At 35.5% G+C, this 21,776-nt stretch overlaps 1 long non-coding RNA gene across 2 annotated transcripts; it reads right to left on the minus strand.

The window, feature by feature from the left end:
- Positions 1-371: 371 nt before the first annotated feature.
- Positions 372-21,436, minus strand: LOC127836494 (uncharacterized). 2 transcript variants are annotated; one of them, XR_008028788.1, is made up of 7 exons: positions 21,403-21,436; positions 19,299-19,360; positions 17,563-17,624; positions 16,726-16,787; positions 12,047-12,108; positions 2,113-2,174; positions 372-436 (listed from the first exon to the last, which is right to left on the minus strand). It is a non-coding gene; the product is annotated as an uncharacterized LOC127836494 (long non-coding RNA). The 2 variants fall into 2 exon arrangements; XR_008028789.1 differs by lacking the exon at positions 16,726-16,787.
- Positions 21,437-21,776: the final 340 nt, after the last annotated feature.

Genomic DNA, 21,776 nt, shown 5'->3' on the forward strand with positions numbered 1-21,776 from the left:
TAACATCAAACATAAATTGAACGTATACGAAGCCGTCAGTCAATTGAACGCGTATTTGTGTACCGAAGCAACCTACTAGTAGTTTTATCAATAAGAAAAGTAAGAGATGTTACCTTTTCATCTGGAAACTGTTTATTTGCGTGTTAGAGGTTACAATATAGTAAAAGATTTCCTACACAAATTCAATGTAAATGCAATAACTTTAACGAAAAATAAAGTCAAACTTTTGCGCATAGAGACCCTCATAACCATACCTTTTCTCGAAGAGCATTCCAAGCCGAATTGATTTAAGCAATAAAAAAGATAGGTCACGCGACATGTAAGAAAGAACTCGCCACGAATCAAAAGTCACTGTTTTACGGCCATCTATTTACCGGCTTCTATCCAGTTCATGAGGGTTTCCCGCCATCTGTCAAAGTCTTATGTAGTCTCCAATCTTCAGATAAAAGAGTGAATTTCTAGTAAACAACAATGTTTTCCCTGCCACATGCACACAGAAATATACTAAAATAAAGTCATGGCAAGTGACCCTACAGAGAACCGTGTCTTCAAATAAATGATGTTCAGGTTTTTAGAGAGTATAGCATTGCACTCCAAAAAGATTTAGTATATTGTAACCTAAAGGAAAAATATCTTCTGATTAAAATGTGTTTTTCTTGCATATTCTTATCTCCCTATTCATATTGCACACATGTAATAAGTTTGGCTGGATTATCTGTCCGTTTGGCCATTTTTTTTCATATTTTCACACGCAGGTGTTTTCGGTCCAAAGAAGGCCATTTTAGGCCTGTTAAAGCTTAAATGTCCCTTTAAGGTTTAAATGTGCTAAGTTCAATATCTGCAACAAAATACCAAAACAAACCAAATGGACATGCACGTGGGGCTTATGCGGGGTGGTGAAAGAATGAATTTGTTAGATATTTTCACTCTAAGCAATTTTGATAATGTCTTTTTTGTGTGTTTTTTTTTAAATCACCCCAAAAATGTCAATTTCAAAGCAAAGAAAATCCAATTTCATCCAAGACAATAAACAAATTAGTACAAATGAGAGATCAAAGATACTTTGAAGAGAAGAAATCAATAAGCTTCCAATAACTTGTTGTTTAGCACCAATAAAAGTGTGAAATCTTGAAACGCGCCTTGTCGCTCGGAGCCCATTTATTTGCCAGAGGCCAATGATATATCCTAGCATATAATGTCATGGGTGCCTTTAAACTGCAGCAGATGGTCAATATGCATTGCCAGCTGTCATTTAGAGGTTCAAGAGAATACAAATTTTCATATTTTGGGCACAAAATAAGTACTTTTGACTATTTTTATGGTGGCAATCTGGGTAAAAAATGGGGATTCAGAACCAAGCGAAAGAAAAAATGCTCATTTTGGGGGTATAGAATGGACGGAAAGGTTAAAATGAACAAGATACATATATGTAGGCAAGCATTTTAAGCTTAGAAATGAGGTTCCATGTAGTAACAGGGGCAGAAAGGCAGCTCAGATCAATGCAGGCTTCCTGAAAGGGGTTTCTAGTACTTCTTTTGGGGACACAGCTTCCCGCAGAATTCTCAACACATCAAACATCATTGATCCATGTCACCTCTGTATGCAAAGACAAGCGAATAAAGTCAATACTGCCCTTAAATCACTGAATGAGAGAAGCATTTACCAAATAAAAAACAAAACTGGTTGCTGAAAGTGCCAAATTTTGTCAAAAAGATCCCTCTAATGTAAACGATGAAGGGGACACTCGCTACAACAATCCTATGTTTAAGTCGGACGCGACATCTTCTCAAGCCGGAACCATGACTGTAAGCATATTGTGAGAAAACAGTACCAAACACAAGCTAATTGTAGGGTAACAAGTAGCAAATCAACTCAGCTGTGCTGCATTCATGCTCAGGAACAAGGATAAACATGTTGAGTGCCAACTTCTGCTGCCAACAGAGCAGGAGCTTTACGTGTCAGGACGCGGAATAATTGATACAAACTGCATGGGAATTGCACGACGGCAAGAGTTTGAGTGACCACAAAACTGATTAGGACAGTATTTCACACCTTAAGCATCATAAATATGCTTAGTTGCCTGTGTACATGATAACAAATTAGTATAATTACCTGTTTTACCATCAACAACCCTTATCAAGTGGCCCTCGGCTTAGCCGCAGACATTCTTCTACCTGAAAAAGTCAAAATACCCAATAGAAATAGATATAAAATGAAGAACAAAACATGCATTTATGTATTTTAAGTGTATTTCTATGACTAATATGAGGTGATACAGCTTGTTATATGCATGATTGTACTAAATATGAAAGATGGCTCAGTTAAGCATCTGTTGCACTGTCAAAACTGTAAAAATGTCCGCAATTTCATGTAGGTAAAATGGGGCTCTGTTTGAATGTTCATGCTTTACGCACAAGCTATTGTTGCGTTACTGGATTGCGGAGTCCTTGGCGTTGAATTCTGACTGCATGTAGCACAATAACGCTACACAGTCAACCAAAATGCCTTTGAATTTAAGTCGGAAAGCAATTTAGCCCTTATTTGGCTATACAAGGGTGGGGGGTCAACTTGAAAAACAACTATTCCAGGTCAAATAATCTGAATTCATGCATTTAATGCACTAATTTTCTTCTCTTTTGCTAAGAAATGACCAAAAATCAGCTTTCCCAGTCATATTTTGCACTTGCAGATGATATTACATTTTTTACCTAAAGCTAGTTTAAAGGAAAAATATCTTCTGATTAAAATGTGTTTTTCTTGCATATTCTTATCTCCCTATTCATATTGCACACATGTAATAAGTTTGGCTGGATTATCTGTCCGTTTGGCCATTTTTTTTCATATTTTCACACGCAGGTGTTTTCGGTCCAAAGAAGGCCATTTTAGACCTGTTAAAGCTTAAATGTCCCTTTAAGGTTTAAATGTGCTAAGTTCAATATCTGCAACAAAATACCAAAACAACCCTTGTCAAAAAGTGGGCAAAACCCGGTTTTAATCCGTGTTAAAACCGTGTTAAACCCTGCGGTATTGGCACCGGGTTAAAGCGTGTCTTTTAAACACACTTTTTGCTTACCGACTTGGTTTTTTGTAGGTAAAACCTGGATTTCACTCACATAAACCAACACGCTTATACCTTCTTATACCCACTTACACCAACTAAAACTAACTTAAACCAACTTAAGTGGGTTAAAAGTGAGTGTGTTTTCCTTCTTTATGTTGGCTTTTAAACCCGCTTCTACACATCAAGTCGGTTTTTCCTGTTCTTAAGCGAGTTAAAAGTGGGTTTTTGTTTGAGCGTTAAGTGAGCTAAATGTGTGCTTTTCACAGATTAAGCGCAGTTTAAACTCACTTTAAAACCGTCTTATACCAACTTAAGTTGGTTAAAAGTAAGTGTGTTTTCCTTTTTTATGTTGGCTTTTACACCCGCTTCTACACATCAAGTCGGTTTTTCCTGTTCTTAAGTGAGTTAAAAGTGGGTTTTTGTTTGAGCATTAAGTGAGCTAAATGTGTGCTTTTCACAGATTAAACACAGTTAAAACTAGCTTTAAAACCTGTTAAATGATCAGTAAAACCCAACTTTTCACCCACTTGAACACTGAAAAACTTTTTTATGATACAAACAAAAATATCATAAATTAAATTCTAATTACTTTTTTAAACGATAAAACATAAAACTTTACATATATATCCATATACACAGCATGATGAAACTTTTTTGACAGACATGGCATTGTTATAATAAAATATAATAGTGTTACAACATAACATTGAACACAAAGAAAGAACTGAAAAAAGTAAGATTGTATGGAATAAATACAAACAAGAGATGTGTTTGTCAGAAACACAATGCCCCCTACTGCGCCGCGTTGAAATAAAATTTCTATTTATCATTTGGCAGGTATAGAAATTATCTCTCTTTAAAGCTTATTACTTCCATTGGATTTTGACCTCTTACCTTCAAGGATGACCTTGACCTTGCACCACTCAAAATGTGCAGCTCAATGAGATACACATGCATGCTAAATATCAAGTTGCTTTCTTCAATATTGCAAAAGTTATGACCAATGCTAAAGTTTTCGGACGGATAGACAGACAGACGGACAGTTCAACTGCTATATGAGACCTATCGGGAGCATAAAAATAAGTTAATGTTGTTGAAACAGGTGCAAATCTATGTAACAAAGTGAAAACAATGGTTAAATAATCATTTTAACAGCACATTTTATTTACAAAGACTACTTGTGCATCAGCCGCAGACGCCTTATACAACCTCTCATCTTTTCTTCAACATCAACCAGAGGCTTGTCAAAGGTTTTGGCTATGACATCTGAAAAAATATAATAGACTATTCATTTTAAAAACATGCCAAAAAAACAAAATCTGTTCTTAAATAGAAAATACTCTAGCCAGAAAAAGAGGTTAAATATTTGCATATTAAGGAAGTCAACACAAATGAGATTATTACTGATTGTCTTGGAGACAGTGACTAGAGACACGGACAAAGTTTTTCAATCCCTGTCTTATGGAATTAAAAAAACAAACTATTGTTAACTGTCACTTGGATTATAAAAACTCCCCCTTTTCACAAATGATGTAATATAATGATCATTTATGCGACTGTAAACAGTAAGTGATCTGAAAAAATATTTGTAGGTTGTGTATTGAATTTCTATACAGATAACTGGTACTTAAAATTTTTATGATGAAGAAAAAGTACCAATGATTGCATTTCTCTCAGCAGCGGGGAGGCTTGGTCTTGGTGACCCCGTTGTAGTTGTTGCTCCCTTCATGGAGCAAGTCACAAGCTGGTGGGGAGTGAATAGTCGGCACATGGCCTGTGCGATGGCCATCACCTTCCTGGTTTCATGCTGGATTTAAGCTTAAATGATACTCTGGAACCAAAAAAAGAAAAGGAGTTTTGACAAAATATTTACAATTGGTAATTTTCCAAAGCTTGTTATTTACTTTCATCACATTTCAAACTCTAAAAATATTTCACATTGGTCAGAATTGTGACGTTTTTAAAATGCAATAACCTGTACAGTTTTACCTCTCAACAAATCCAGCTTTCTTGTTCAAGGACAGGGCGAGGTTTGCCCACTTCAGTTGGTCCTCGGATGTTTCGCCCCCAAGACGTTTCCGCCCTGGTCGTTTCGCACCTGGTCGTTTCGCCCCCATATTAGGTGCGAAACGACCAGGGACTAGGTGTTGAGAAGTTTAATTGGTGACCATTATATAATCATCAAAGAAAGTACCCTGAATCAAAAATGTAAGTATATTAGTGGAACACTAGGTGTTGAGTAGTTTAATTGGTGACCATTATTTTCAATAATGTAAGTATATCACGCATTAATCCGACAAAGGGTAGGTGATAAAAGCAATTAGCCACCATAAGTATATATATTAATGTAAAATGAATGCAGTCAAAAAGTCAGACCAGTGCATAGATCTAGTGTCGGACCTATAAAAACAGGATTTTTTAATAGTGATTTTTTTTTATAACAATCAACATTTTGTCGTATAAAGTGTAACATTATAGTCTTTGAAACTGTTGATAGTTTAATAGTTGTGAACGGGAGTAGTGTGCAACATGGATTTTCCATGCATAAGATGCAGGACTGAAGTACGTCCTCGGCAACACGCGGTCCAATGTGATTCATGCTCGGGTTGGCAGCATCGAACGTGCAAAACAGGTGAGTCAGTTGAATAATAGTTAGTTACTCATACAAAATCAAAGATATTTTTTTAATTGACTTGATAATCACAATCCAATCAATTTGATATGAGTATCTTTTTGTCAAATAATGATGAGAAATTGGGTGAAATATTTGGGTTTTCTTTATGTACGAAATATTGACAAGTATATCAGTAGCGAGTATGCATTAACAACAAAGGGGTTACAATGCTGTTGACACAAGCCTTAGGCTGTATTTGCATTATTTATTATTTGTACCACAACGCTCATTAACGTGTGCATACTTGAATAGTGACTTCTCCAGATTGTAATTCAGCCAATCAGGAACAAGCACGTATAGAACACTGACCAATGGGATTCATAACTGAGTTTCACGGGTCAGATGTTAGAGGGAAACAAGACAGTTAGCGTTTAGACTTGGAGACGTACGGATCGAGAAAGATACGATGATGTAGCAATCACAACGTATTTGTATAACTGAAAATATTAAGTATGTTAGACATTAAATTGGACTAGAAACTGATACATGGTGTTGTTGAATATTTTATCCTGTTTTATGCAGAGAAATTAACATAAATAGAGAGGGACCGACTTGTCCCATGTGCGGCACGAGAAAATGGGAGTTAATGCAAAACTCGTCATCTTGGCAATTTGCGCATGACGAGATATCGAATGATAGGCTACATGCCGGTAATTTAAGAGTAATGAACGTTGTTAGTAACTATGTGTTGTCTATGAACTATGAACGATTACGGGACATTTTATAAGCGGGTTATATATATATATATATATATATATATATATATATATATGAGGCAATTGACCGTAAATTTAAATAGCATGAGTCTTAAATTAACAATGTATTTCATTCCCTCGTTATGTAATTGTGATAAAACAGGTGTTAGTTATGGTAGCTATAGCGCTTACCATTTGTAGAAAACGAAATGTGAAAACATTTGGAGATCTGTATTAAAAGAATAACAGTGCTGCTATATATTGTAATTTAAATAATTACGACTCATTCAGTTTATAAATGTGCTTTGCTGTAATTTATTATTATGTGCTATGTATACTCGAATAAACTATGTGTTCTATAGTTGATGGTATATTGAATATATTTTGTGTATAGAATCTATTATATAGGATTAAAGATGATAAATTCTCTTTAACGCTCAATTATAGTTGTTTAGGTTTTAATGTAATAAGTGGTTTATTACATAAATGTTTCTTATTATTTTACCATCTTAATTAGCTGTTTTATTAAAATACAGAAAGCCACTGTTAACCAGTTCACTTAGGTCGTCGCTCTTTTACATCATTTTTCACTATGCCCATTAGTACCCAGTTTCACAAACACCAGTGTTGTATCAACTTCAGTATTTTATAACAGGTGTTTAACGTAAGGTTAACAGGGGCATTATGGTTTTTTATGATGTATGTCTATAAAACATGTATTTGTAAAAAAAAGCAATAGTTTTAAGTGTAATATTACACACTTAAATGTCTTTTACAAATCTGTAAGATTGGCCATGCATGTTTGTAAATTGTGTTATTTTATGTATTATTATATTGTACATGTCATGGACGAGACAATAAACCTTGAAACTCTCTGTTAAAGTCGTAAGACATAATTAATCATCTTAATTGCGATAAGTTCCATTGATTAACTTGACAGCTTACGCACAAAGTGGTGCTTAGGCAACAATCAATTACTGTCACCCGCCTTCGATTGTCAATAAATAAACAAATCAGTTTTCTTTTAAAGTGCTCCCTAAATGGATATTTGATTAACAGTATGAACAGGTGTTACAAACATGCCATTCAATGCGGACAGCTTATCTTAACATTGCCACTAATCCGATGTTGTTGCGTAATGTTATTTTAACTATCAGATAAAGATCGTCGTGTATTCGCTTCACAGTAAAAATGATTTAAAAAAATGTTATTATATAATCCATCGTTATATTTTATGTAATTAATTAAATAACAATAATTGTTTTGTATGTAGTTGACAAAAAGACAGTAATTCATCAGTACTTAATCAATATAATTATATCTTAAATTGTAATACGAGAAAATTGAAGAATTATTTACTTATACAAACATTAAATTACATGGCAGTAGTTTTGTATGTATTTTTTCGTATTAATTTATAATAGTGAAAAGTCTATGTAGAGCTCTATTTTCGCGTTCTGCTAGTGTTTGGGCTGTTATACCTAAGTATTTAAAGGATGTCACTATTTCTAATAATTCTCCGTAAAGGTAGAAGTTGTAATTTGTGTGGCGATTACTTTTTTCTTAGATCGAGGCCTTTGTTTTAGATGTATTTATTTTAAGAGACGCTATGCAGTAATTAAACAATAATTTCTTCGTTTCACAGGTATTTCTCTTGAGGAATACAAAGCCGCTGTGACGTCAGGAGGCGAGCTTGACTTCGTCTGCAGTCCTTGTTCTAAAAAAGAACAGAGACATAGATCAGAGGCCGATATTGATGTTGATGACTTTGCTGCAAATTGGGTAATGGGATTCGACATAAGCGACATTCATGACAACGTCACCGACGAGGACTTGATCAAATTGGTCATAGTGACTGCTCATTGTGTTTCGAAGTTACATGATTACATGTTCTTATACTGAACTCACTTGCATGACTTTAATGGATGTAATCTAATTTCATTGTGAAGAATTGCCCATCTACTTTTCTAAATCGTTTTATGTAACAAAACTACTGAATTATCGTGTTCATCGTGATCTTTTACACCACTGTTATTCTACGTTATTTTATGCCAAATAAATAAACAAATAGACTCTACGGACTTTTCTTTGTGTTGCTTATACGCTGTTGTGTTTATGTAGTTCATAAAATATATAAATAAAGAATGCTTTCATTGTCGTTTTATGTAACTAAACTACTGATATATCGTATGTGTTCATCACGTTGTTTTACACTGTTATTCTACGTTATTGTATGTCAAATGAATAAATAGGTCAGAAAAAATATCTCTTTTTAGTTTTTTATTACTACTCTAGAGTCTAGACTATAAGTTTAGTCATTGACGTGATAAATATCCTCATTAAAATTATATAATGGTCATCAATTAAACTACTCAACAACTATTGTTCCGCTAGTAATGGGGCGAAACGACCAGGTGCGAAACGACCAGGGCGGAAAAGTCTTGGGGGCGAAATAACTAGGGTGCGAAAAGACTTGGGCGCGAAACGTCTGTAAATCCTTCAGTTCCCCTCAAGTTGGCCAGCTCATGCAGGGTAAAAGCCTGGTGTAAAAGTCCATACATCAGGTAGTATGATTGCCCCTTTTGCTTTTGGGGCAAAAGTTTTACCTTCAAAATTAACATATGAGGGAAAGAAATCTGTTCAGTAATGAGCAGAAATATCTATAAATAACAATAAAGATGACAATAATCATAAAACACAACCACAATAATTCACTGAACACAACATTTACACTTTGTCATGTGTATGTTCATCTATTTTTGCTTCAAATTGTGTTGTTTTTCCTTTAAATTGCAACACATTAACTTATCAATTTACATTTCCCAGTGACAATACATAAATATAATAATGATCATAATTAATTCAATAAACTAAATAAAAAAAAGGATGAAGAAATGACAATACAAACCTGTTAAAACTGTTCTTCAGTTTTCCAAAAAAACAGTTGAACTTCTTTTCCAACAAACTTATTGTTGATTTCCAAATTGTAGTAAAAAACACATTGTTTTCATCTCACAATACTTCATGCTGACAGTATTTCAATACATTTTACAGAACAATTATTAGTCTTAATGTTAATTTAATTTAGCTCAATATTCAATTGCTGAAACCAGCCTGTTTTTCAAAAGTTGTTGTTTTCAAATAATTTCCTGTGCAAAAATTTGAATTAATCAAAAGTCTTATACTTCATTCCAGCCTTATGTCTGGGCAAACCCTATCAGTAGCCTTATCTACCTCAGATAATCAGTACCCTGTTTAGCTCTCAATGCCTGACAGATTGTTATCTGTTTATTGTTAGTGGTGTGGAAAGGGGTGTTTAGGTATTGTCTTGTTATTTTGTTGACTGTTAATGTAACACAGGTCATGTTTGGCATCTTATTATTTTATTGCAAATTAAGAAAATGGATATGATGGTATCATATGAAAATATCAAAATCTTGCATAACTTTTATACACAAATAAATAGATTATTTCCAAAATAATGTTTCCAATACCATAATTATTTAAATATGCAGATTTAACAAGTAAATACTGTTTTCAACAAATATAAACAATCATATAAGATTGTTTTAAAATTTAAAAAAATAATAATTTTAAGACATAAAACAATCATAAGATATTGTTTATAATAAAAACAAATATAAAGAAAAAAATCAAAGTGAAACACAAACTCTTTCATTTTCAGGTATAAAACTAAGTTTGATAATTTTTATAGTTTTTGTCAGTGATACTTGTTGTCCATCTGTGAACCTGTGATGTTCTGAAAGAACATTTTCATCCAATATTCCCTAAAATATTATGGGGAGCATTTACAATAGGAACAATGGCAAACAAGCTGTAAAAAAGCCCCTTTAAAATTGACTTGTTTTATATATGGCTATAAACATGAAACAAAGACCTATTTGAAGAATTATTGTTTCATTGATGAGTATTATTTATAAACAAAAGACCAACTTATTGAAAAGTGTGTTAAAGTGAGTCTTTTAGCCTGGTTTCAGCTCTCAAATTATTTACAAAAAGACCAATTTAAACTCGCTTAAACCCACTTCTGTTTAAAAAGGACCAACTTCTGTTGTAAAAGACTCGCTTATAAAACAAAAAGACACACATAAACCAACTCATAAATAAAAAGGCTTACTTTTGACACACAAAAAACTGACTCCTTACAGAAAAAAACTCGCTTAAACACACATCATCTTAAAATAACCAACTTTAAACTCAGTTAAGCACAGTTTAGCGCACATAAAACTTGCTTTTAATAGCAAAAACCAACTTCCGCTGAGAAAAACTCAGAATAAACACAGTTTTATGTTAGTTTAAGTGTGTTTTGGTATGAAAGTGGGCTTATTTTTTTGACAAGGGAAACCAAATGGACATGCACGTGGGGCTTATGCGGGGTGGTGAAAGAATGAATTTGTTAGATATTTTCACTCTAAGCAATTTTGATAATGTCTTTTTTGTGTGTTTTTTTTTAAATCACCCCAAAAATGTCAATTTCAAAGCAAAGAAAATCCAATTTCATCCAAGACAATAAACAAATTAGTACAAATGAGAGATCAAAGATACTTTGAAGAGAAGAAATCAATAAGCTTCCAATAACTTGTTGTTTAGCACCAATAAAAGTGTGAAATCTTGAAACGCGCCTTGTCGCTCGGAGCCCATTTATTTGCCAGAGGCCAATGATATATCCTAGCATATAATGTCATGGGTGCCTTTAAACTGCAGCAGATGGTCAATATGCATTGCCAGCTGTCATTTAGAGGTTCAAGAGAATACAAATTTTCATATTTTGGGCACAAAATAAGTACTTTTGACTATTTTTATGGTGGCAATCTGGGTAAAAAATGGGGATTCAGAACCAAGCGAAAGAAAAAATGCTCATTTTGGGGGTATAGAATGGACGGAAAGGTTAAAATGAACAAGATACATATATGTAGGCAAGCATTTTAAGCTTAGAAATGAGGTTCCATGTAGTAACAGGGGCAGAAAGGCAGCTCAGATCAATGCAGGCTTCCTGAAAGGGGTTTCTAGTACTTCTTTTGGGGACACAGCTTCCCGCAGAATTCTCAACACATCAAACATCATTGATCCATGTCACCTCTGTATGCAAAGACAAGCGAATAAAGTCAATACTGCCCTTAAATCACTGAATGAGAGAAGCATTTACCAAATAAAAAACAAAACTGGTTGCTGAAAGTGCCAAATTTTGTCAAAAAGATCCCTCTAATGTAAACGATGAAGGGGACACTCGCTACAACAATCCTATGTTTAAGTCGGACGCGACATCTTCTCAAGCCGGAACCATGACTGTAAGCATATTGTGAGAAAACAGTACCAAACACAAGCTAATTGTAGGGTAACAAGTAGCAAATCAACTCAGCTGTGCTGCATTCATGCTCAGGAACAAGGATAAACATGTTGAGTGCCAACTTCTGCTGCCAACAGAGCAGGAGCTTTACGTGTCAGGACGCGGAATAATCGATACAAACTGCATGGGAATTGCACGACGGCAAGAGTTTGAGTGACCACAAAACTGATTAGGACAGTATTTCACACCTTAAGCATCATAAATATGCTTAGTTACCTGTGTACATGATAACAAATTAGTATAATTACCTGTTTTACCATCAACAACCCTTATCAAGTGGCCCTCGGCTTAGCCGCAGACATTCTTCTACCTGAAAAAGTCAAAATACCCAATAGAAATAGATATAAAATGAAGAAAAAAACATGCATTTATGTATTTTAAGTGTATTTCTATGACTAATATGAGGTGATAAAGCTTGTTATATGCATGATTGTACTAAATATGAAAGCTGGCTCAGTTAAGCATCTGTTGCACTGTCAAAACTGTAAAAATGTCCGCAATTTCATGTAGGTAAAATGGGGCTCTGTTTGAATGTTCATGCTTTACGCACAAGCTATTGTTGCGTTACTGGATTGCGGAGTCCTTGGCGTTGAATTCTGACTGCATGTAGCACAATAACGCTACACAGTCAACCAAAATGCCTTTGAATTTAAGTCGGAAAGCAATTTAGCCCTTATTTGGCTATACAAGGGTGGGGGGTCAACTTGAAAAACAACTATTCCAGGTCAAATAATCTGAATTCATGCATTTAATGCACTAATTTTCTTCTCTTTTGCTAAGAAATGACCAAAAATCAGCTTTCCCAGTCATATTTTGCACTTGCAGATGATATTACATTTTTTACCTAAAGCTAGTTTATAAAGGAAAAATATCTTCTGATTAAAATGTGTTTTTCTTGCATATTCTTATCTCCCTATTCATATTGCACACATGTAATAAGTTTGGCTGGATTATCTGTCCGTTTGGCCATTTTTTTTCATATTTTCACACGCAGGTGTTTTCGGTCCAAAGAAGGCCATTTTAGGCCTGTTAAAGCTTAAATGTCCCTTTAAGGTTTAAATGTGCTAAGTTCAATATCTGCAACAAAATACCAAAACAAACCAAATGGACATGCACGTGGGGCTTATGCGGGGTGGTGAAAGAATGAATTTGTTAGATATTTTCACTCTAAGCAATTTTGATAATGTCTTTTTTGTGTGTTTTTTTTTAAATCACCCCAAAAATGTCAATTTCAAAGCAAAGAAAATCCAATTTCATCCAAGACAATAAACAAATTAGTACAAATGAGAGATCAAAGATACTTTGAAGAGAAGAAATCAATAAGCTTCCAATAACTTGTTGTTTAGCACCAATAAAAGTGTGAAATCTTGAAACGCGCCTTGTCGCTCGGAGCCCATTTATTTGCCAGAGGCCAATGATATATCCTAGCATATAATGTCATGGGTGCCTTTAAACTGCAGCAGATGGTCAATATGCATTGCCAGCTGTCATTTAGAAGTTCAAGAGAATACAAATTTTCATATTTTGGGCACAAAATAAGTACTTTTGACTATTTTTATGGTGGCAATCTGGGTAAAAAATGGGGATTCAGAACCAAGCGAAAGAAAAAAATGCTCATTTTGGGGGTATAGAATGGACGGAAAGGTTAAAATGAACAAGATACATATATGTAGGCAAGCATTTTAAGCTTAGAAATGAGGTTCCATGTAGTAACAGGGGCAGAAAGGCAGCTCAGATCAATGCAGGCTTCCTGAAAGGGGTTTCTAGTACTTCTTTTGGGGACACAGCTTCCCGCAGAATTCTCAACACATCAAACATCATTGATCCATGTCACCTCTGTATGCAAAGACAAGCGAATAAAGTCAATACTGCCCTTAAATCATTGAATGAGAGAAGCATTTACCAAATAAAAAACAAAACTGGTTGCTGAAAGTGCCAAATTTTGTCAAAAAGATCCCTCTAATGTAAACGATGAAGGGGACACTCGCTACAACAATCCTATGTTTAAGTCGGACGCGACATCTTCTCAAGCCGGAACCATGACTGTAAGCATATTGTGAGAAAACAGTACCAAACACAAGCTAATTGTAGGGTAACAAGTAGCAAATCAACTCAGCTGTGCTGCATTCATGCTCAGGAACAAGGATAAACATGTTGAGTGCCAACTTCTGCTGCCAACAGAGCAGGAGCTTTACGTGTCAGGACGCGGAATAATCGATACAAACTGCATGGGAATTGCACGACGGCAAGAGTTTGAGTGACCACAAAACTGATTAGGACAGTATTTCACACCTTAAGCATCATAAATATGCTTAGTTGCCTGTGTACATGATAACAAATTAGTATAATTACCTGTTTTACCATCAACAACCCTTATCAAGTGGCCCCTCGGCTTAGCCGCAGACATTCTTCTTCCTGAAAAAGTCAAAATACCCAATAGAAATAGATATAAAATGAAGAAAAAAACATGCATTTATGTATTTTAAGTGTATTTCTATGACTAATATGAGGTGATAAAGCTTGTTATATGCATGATTGTACTAAATATGAAAGCTGGCTCAGTTAAGCATCTGTTGCACTGTCAAAACTGTAAAAATGTCCGCAATTTCATGTAGGTAAAATGGGGCTCTGTTTGAATGTTCATGCTTTACGCACAAGCTATTGTTGCGTTACTGGATTGCGGAGTCCTTGGCGTTGAATTCTGACTGCATGTAGCACAATAACGCTACACAGTCAACCAAAATGCCTTTGAATTTAAGTCGGAAAGCAATTTAGCCCTTATTTGGCTATACAAGGGTGGGGGGGTCAACTTGAAAAACAACTATTCCAGGTCAAATAATCTGAATTCATGCATTTAATGCACTAATTTTCTTCTCTTTTGCAAAGAAATGACCAAAAATCAGCTTTCCCAGTCATATTTTGCACTTGCAGATGATATTACATTTTTTACCTAAAGCTAGTTTAGGTTACAATATAGTAAAAGATTTCCTACACAAATTCAATGTAAATGCAATAACTTTAACGAAAAGTAAAGTCAAACTTTTGCGCATAGAGACCCTCATAACCATACCTTTTCTCGAAGAGCATTCCAAGCCGAATTGATTTAAGCAATAAAAAAGATAGGTCACGCGACATGTAAGAAAGAACTCGCCACGAATCAAAAGTCACTGTTTTACGGCCATCTATTTACCGGCTTCTATCCAGTTCATGAGGGTTCCCGCCATCTGTCAAAGTCTTATGTAGTCTCCAATCTTCAGATAAAAGAGTGAATTTCTAGTAAACAACAATGTTTTCCCTGCCACATGCACACAGAAATATACTAAAATAAAGTCATGGCAAGTGACCCTACAGAGAACCGTGTCTTCAAATAAATGATGTTCAGGTTTTTAGAGAGTATAGCATTGCACTCCAAAAAGATTTAGTATATTGTAACCTAAAGGAAAAATATCTTCTGATTAAAATGTGTTTTTCTTGCATATTCTTATCTCCCTATTCATATTGCACACATGTAATAAGTTTGGCTGGATTATCTGTCCGTTTGGCCATTTTTTTTCATATTTTCACACGCAGGTGTTTTCGGTCCAAAGAAGGCCATTTTAGGCCTGTTAAAGCTTAAATGTCCCTTTAAGGTTTAAATGTGCTAAGTTCAATATCTGCAACAAAATACCAAAACAAACCAAATGGACATGCACGTGGGGCTTATGCGGGGTGGTGAAAGAATGAATTTGTTAGATATTTTCACTCTAAGCAATTTTGATAATGTCTTTTTTTTGTGTTTTTTTTAAATCACCCCAAAAATGTCAATTTCAAAGCAAAGAAAATCCAATTTCATCCAAGACAATAAACAAATTAGTACAAATGAGAGATCAAAGATACTTTGAAGAGAAGAAATCAATAAGCTTCCAATAACTTGTTGTTTAGCACCAATAAAAGTGTGAAATCTTGAAACGCGCCTTGTCGCTCGGAAGCCCATTTATTTGCCAGAGGCCAATGATATATCCTAGCATATAATGTCATGGGTGCCTTTAAACTGCAGCAGATGGTCAATATGCATTGCCAGCTGTCATTTAGAGGTTCAAGAGAATACAAATTTTCATATTTTGGGCACAAAATAAGTACTTTTGACTATTTTTATGGTGGCAATCTGGGTAAAAAATGGGGATTCAGAACCAAGCGAAAGAAAAAATGCTCATTTTGGGGGTATAGAATGGACGGAAAGGTTAAAATGAACAAGATACATATATGTAGGCAAGCATTTTAAGCTTAGAAATGAGGTTCCATGTAGTAACAGGGGCAGAAAGGCAGCTCAGATCAATGCAGGCTTCCTGAAAGGGGTTTCTAGTACTTCTTTTGGGGACACAGCTTCCCGCAGAATTCTCAACACATCAAACATCATTGATCCATGTCACCTCTGTATGCAAAGACAAGCGAATAAAGTCAATACTGCCCTTAAATCACTGAATGAGAGAAGCATTTACCAAATAAAAAACAAAACTGGTTGCTGAAAGTGCCAAATTTTGTCAAAAAGATCCCTCTAATGTAAACGATGAAGGGGACACTCGCTACAACAATCCTATGTTTAAGTCGGACGCGACATCTTCTCAAGCCGGAACCATGACTGTAAGCATATTGTGAGAAAACAGTACCAAACACAAGCTAATTGTAGGGTAACAAGTAGCAAATCAACTCAGCTGTGCTGCATTCATGCTCAGGAACAAGGATAAACATGTTGAGTGCCAACTTCTGCTGCCAACAGAGCAGGAGCTTTACGTGTCAGGACGCGGAATAATCGATACAAACTGCATGGGAATTGCACGACGGCAAGAGTTTGAGTGACCACAAAACTGATTAGGACAGTATTTCACACCTTAAGCATCATAAATATGCTTAGTTGCCTGTGTACATGATAACAAATTAGTATAATTACCTGTTTTACCATCAACAACCCTTATCAAGTGGCCCTCGGCTTAGCCGCAGACATTCTTCTACCTGAAAAAGTCAAAATACCCAATAGAAATAGATATAAAATGAAGAAAAAAACATGCATTTATGTATTTTAAGTGTATTTCTATGACTAATATGAAGTGATAAAGCTTGTTATATGCATGATTGTACTAAATATGAAAGCTGGCTCAGTTAAGCATCTGTTGCACTGTCAAAACTGTAAAAATGTCCGCAATTTCATGTAGGTAAAATGGGGCTCTGTTTGAATGTTCATGCTTTACGCACAAGCTATTGTTGCGTTACTGGATTGCGGAGTCCTTGGCGTTGAATTCTGACTGCATGTAGCACAATAACGCTACACAGTCAACCAAAATGCCTTTGAATTTAAGTCGGAAAGCAATTTAGCCCTTATTTGGCTATACAAGGGTGGGGGGTCAACTTGAAAAACAACTATTCCAGGTCAAATAATCTGAATTCATGCATTTAATGCACTAATTTTCTTCTCTTTTGCAAAGAAATGACCAAAAATTCAGCTTTCCCAGTCATATTTTGCACTTGCAGATGATATTACATTTTTTACCTAAAGCTAGTTTAGGTTACAATATAGTAAAAGATTTCCTACACAAATTCAATGTAAATGCAATAACTTTAACGAAAAGTAAAGTCAAACTTTTGCGCATAGAGACCCTCATAACCATACCTTTTCTCGAAGAGCATTCCAAGCCGAATTGATTTAAGCAATAAAAAAGATAGGTCACGCGACATGTAAGAAAGAACTCGCCACGAATCAAAAGTCACTGTTTTACGGCCATCTATTTACCGGCTTCTATCCAGTTCATGAGGGTTTCCCGCCATCTGTCAAAGTCTTATGTAGTCTCCAATCTTCAGATAAAGAGTGAATTTCTAGTAAACAACAATGTTTTCCCTGCCACATGCACACAGAAATATACTAAAATAAAGTCATGGCAAGTGACCCTACAGAGAACCGTGTCTTCAAATAAATGATGTTCAGGTTTTTAGAGAGTATAGCATTGCACTCCAAAAAGATTTAGTATATTGTAACCTAAAGGAAAAATATCTTCTGATTAAAATGTGTTTTTCTTGCATATTCTTATCTCCCTATTCATATTGCACACATGTAATAAGTTTGGCTGGATTATCTGTCCGTTTGGCCATTTTTTTTCATATTTTCACACGCAGGTGTTTTCGGTCCAAAGAAGGCCATTTTAGGCCTGTTAAAGCTTAAATGTCCCTTTAAGGTTTAAATGTGCTAAGTTCAATATCTGCAACAAAATACCAAAACAAACCAAATGGACATGCACGTGGGGCTTATGCGGGGTGGTGAAAGAATGAATTTGTTAGATATTTTCACTCTAAGCAATTTTGATAATGTCTTTTTTGTGTTTTTTTTTAAATCACCTCCAAAAATGTCAATTTCAAAGCAAAGAAAATCCAATTTCATCCAAGACAATAAACAAATTAGTACAAATGAGAGATCAAAGATACTTTGAAGAGAAGAAATCAATAAGCTTCCAATAACTTGTTGTTTAGCACCAATAAAGTGTGAAATCTTGAAACGCGCCTTGTCGCTCGGAGCCCATTTATTTGCCAGAGGCCAATGATATATCCTAGCATATAATGTCATGGGTGCCTTTAAACTGCAGCAGATGGTCAATATGCATTGCCAGCTGTCATTTAGAGGTTCAAGAGAATACAAATTTTCATATTTTGGGCACAAAATAAGTACTTTTGACTATTTTTATGGTGGCAATCTGGGTAAAAAATGGGGATTCAGAACCAAGCGAAAGAAAAAATGCTCATTTTGGGGGTATAGAATGGACGGAAAGGTTAAAATGAACAAGATACATATATGTAGGCAAGCATTTTAAGCTTAGAAATGAGGTTCCATGTAGTAACAGGGGCAGAAAGGCAGCTCAGATCAATGCAGGCTTCCTGAAAGGGGTTTCTAGTACTTCTTTTGGGGACACAGCTTCCCGCAGAATTCTCAACACATCAAACATCATTGATCCATGTCACCTCTGTATGCAAAGACAAGCGAATAAAGTCAATACTGCCCTTAAATCACTGAATGAGAGAAGCATTTACCAAATAAAAAAACAAACTGGTTGCTGAAAGTGCCAAATTTTGTCAAAAAGATCCCTCTAATGTAAACGATGAAGGGGACACTCGCTACAACAATCCTATGTTTAAGTCGGACGCGACATCTTCTCAAGCCGGAACCATGACTGTAAGCATATTGTGAGAAAACAGTACCAAACACAAGCTAATTGTAGGGTAACAAGTAGCAAATCAACTCAGCTGTGCTGCATTCATGCTCAGGAACAAGGATAAACATGTTGAGTGCCAACTTCTGCTGCCAACAGAGCAGGAGCTTTACGTGTCAGGACGCGGAATAATCAATACAAACTGCATGGGAATTGCACGACGGCAAGAGTTTGAGTGACCACAAAACTGATTAGGACAGTATTTCACACCTTAAAGCATCATAAATATGCTTAGTTGCCTGTGTACATGATAACAAATTAGTATAATTACCTGTTTTACCATCAACAACCCTTATCAAGTGGCCCTCGGCTTAGCCGCAGACATTCTTCTACCTGAAAAAGTCAAAAATACCCAATAGAAATAGATATAAAATGAAGAAAAAAACATGCATTTATGTATTTTTAAGTGTATTTCTATGACTAATATGAGGTGATAAAGCTTGTTATATGCATGATTGTACTAAATATGAAAGCTGGCTCAGTTAAGCATCTGTTGCAACTGTCAAAACTGTAAAAATGTCCGCAATTTCATGTAGGTAAAATGGGGCTCTGTTTGAATGTTCATGCTTTACGCACAAGCTATTGTTGCGTTATACTGGATTGCGGAGTCCTTGGCGTTGAATTCTGACTGCATGTAGCACATAACGCTACACAGTCAACCAAAATGCCTTTGAATTTAAGTCGGAAAGCAATTTAGCCCTTATTTGGCTATACAAGGGTGGGGGGTCAACTTGAAAAACAACTATTCCAGGTCAAATAATCTGAATTCATGCATTTAATGCACTAATTTTCTTCTCTTTTGCTAAGAAATGACCAAAAATCAAGCTTTCCCAGTCATATTTTGCACTTGCAGATGATATTACATTTTTTACCTAAAGCTAGTTTAAAAGGAAAAATATCTTCTGATTAAATGTGTTTTTCTTGCATATTCTTATCTCCCTATTCATATTGCACACATGTAATAAGTTTGGCTGGATTATCTGTCCGTTTGGCCATTTTTTTTTATATTTTCACACGCAGGTGTTTTCGGTCCAAAGAAGGCCATTTTAGGCCTGTTAAAGCTTAAATGTCCCTTTAAGGTTTAAATGTGCTAAGTTCAATATCTGCAACAAATACCAAAACAAACCAAATGGACATGCACGTGGGGCTTATGCGGGGTGGTGAAAGAATGAATTTTTAGATATTTTCACTCTAAGCAATTTTGATAATGTCTTTTTTGTGTGTTTTTTTTTAAATCACCCCAAAAAATGTCAATTTCAAAGCAAAGAAAATCCAATTTCATCCAAGACAATAAACAAATTAGTACAAATGAGAGATCAAAGATACTTTGAAGAGAAGAAATCAATAAGCTTCCAATAACTTGTTGTTTAGCACCAATAAAAGTGTGAAATCTTGAAACGCGCCTTGTCGCTCGGAGCCCATTTATTTGCCAGAGGCCAATGATATATCCTAGCATATAATGTCATGGGTGCCTTAAACTGCAGCAGATGGTCAATATGCATTGCCAGCTGTCATTTAGAGGTTCAAGAGAATACAAATTTTCATATTTTGGGCACAAAATAAGTACTTTTGACTATTTTTATGGTGGCAATCTGGGTAAAAAATGGGGATTCAGAACCAAGCGAAAGAAAAAATGCTCATTTTGGGGGTATAGAATGGACGGAAAGGGTTAAAATGAACAAGATACATATATGTAGGCAAGCATTTAAGCTTAGAAATGAGGTTCCATGTAGTAACAGGGGCAGAAAGGCAGCTCAGATCAATGCAGGCTTACTGAAAGGGGTTTCTAGTACTTCTTTTGGGGACACAGCTTCCCGCAGAATTCTCAACACATCAAACATCATTGATCCATGTCACCTCTGTATGCAAAGACAAGCGAATAAAGTCAATACTGCCCTTAAATCACTGAATGAGAGAAGCATTTACCAAATAAAAAACAAACTGGTTGCTGAAAGTGCCAAATTTTTGTCAAAAAGATCCCTCTAATGTAAACGATGAAGGGGACACTCGCTACAACAATCCTATGTTTAAGTCGGACGCGACATCTTCTCAAGCCGGAACCATGACTGTAAGCATATTGTGAGAAAACAGTACCAAACACAAGCTAATTGTAGGGTAACAAGTAGCAAATCAACTCAGCTGTGCTGCATTCATGCTCAGGAACAAGGATAAACATGTTGAGTGCAACTTCTGCTGCCAACAGAGCAGGAGCTTACGTGTCAGGACGCGGAATAATCGATACAAACTGCATGGGAATTGCACGACGGCAAGAGTTTGAGTGACCACAAAACTGATTAGGACAGTATTTCACACCTGTAAGCATCATAAATATGCTTAGTTGCCTGTGGTACATGATAAAAAATTAGTATAATTACCTGTTTTACCATCAACAACCCTTATCAAGTGCCCTCGGCTTAGCCGCATACATTCTTCTACCTGAAAAAGTCAAAATACCCAATAGAATAGATATAAAATGAAGAAAAAAACATGCATTTATGTATTTTAAGTGTATTTTATGACTAATATGAGGTGATAAAGCTTGTTATATGCATGATTGTACTAAATATGAAAGCTGGCTCAGTTAAAAGCATCTGTTGCACTGTCAAAACTGTAAAAAGTCCGCAATTTCATGTAGGTAAAATGGGGCTCTGTTTGAATGTTCATGCTTTAACGCACAAGCTATTGTTGCGTTACGGATTGCGGAGTCCTTGGCGTTGAATTCTGACTGCATGTAGCACAAAACGCTACA

The sequence above is a fragment of the Dreissena polymorpha genome, chromosome 6 (assembly GCF_020536995.1).
Source record: "Dreissena polymorpha isolate Duluth1 chromosome 6, UMN_Dpol_1.0, whole genome shotgun sequence".
Taxonomy (NCBI): Eukaryota; Metazoa; Mollusca; class Bivalvia; order Myida; family Dreissenidae; genus Dreissena; species Dreissena polymorpha.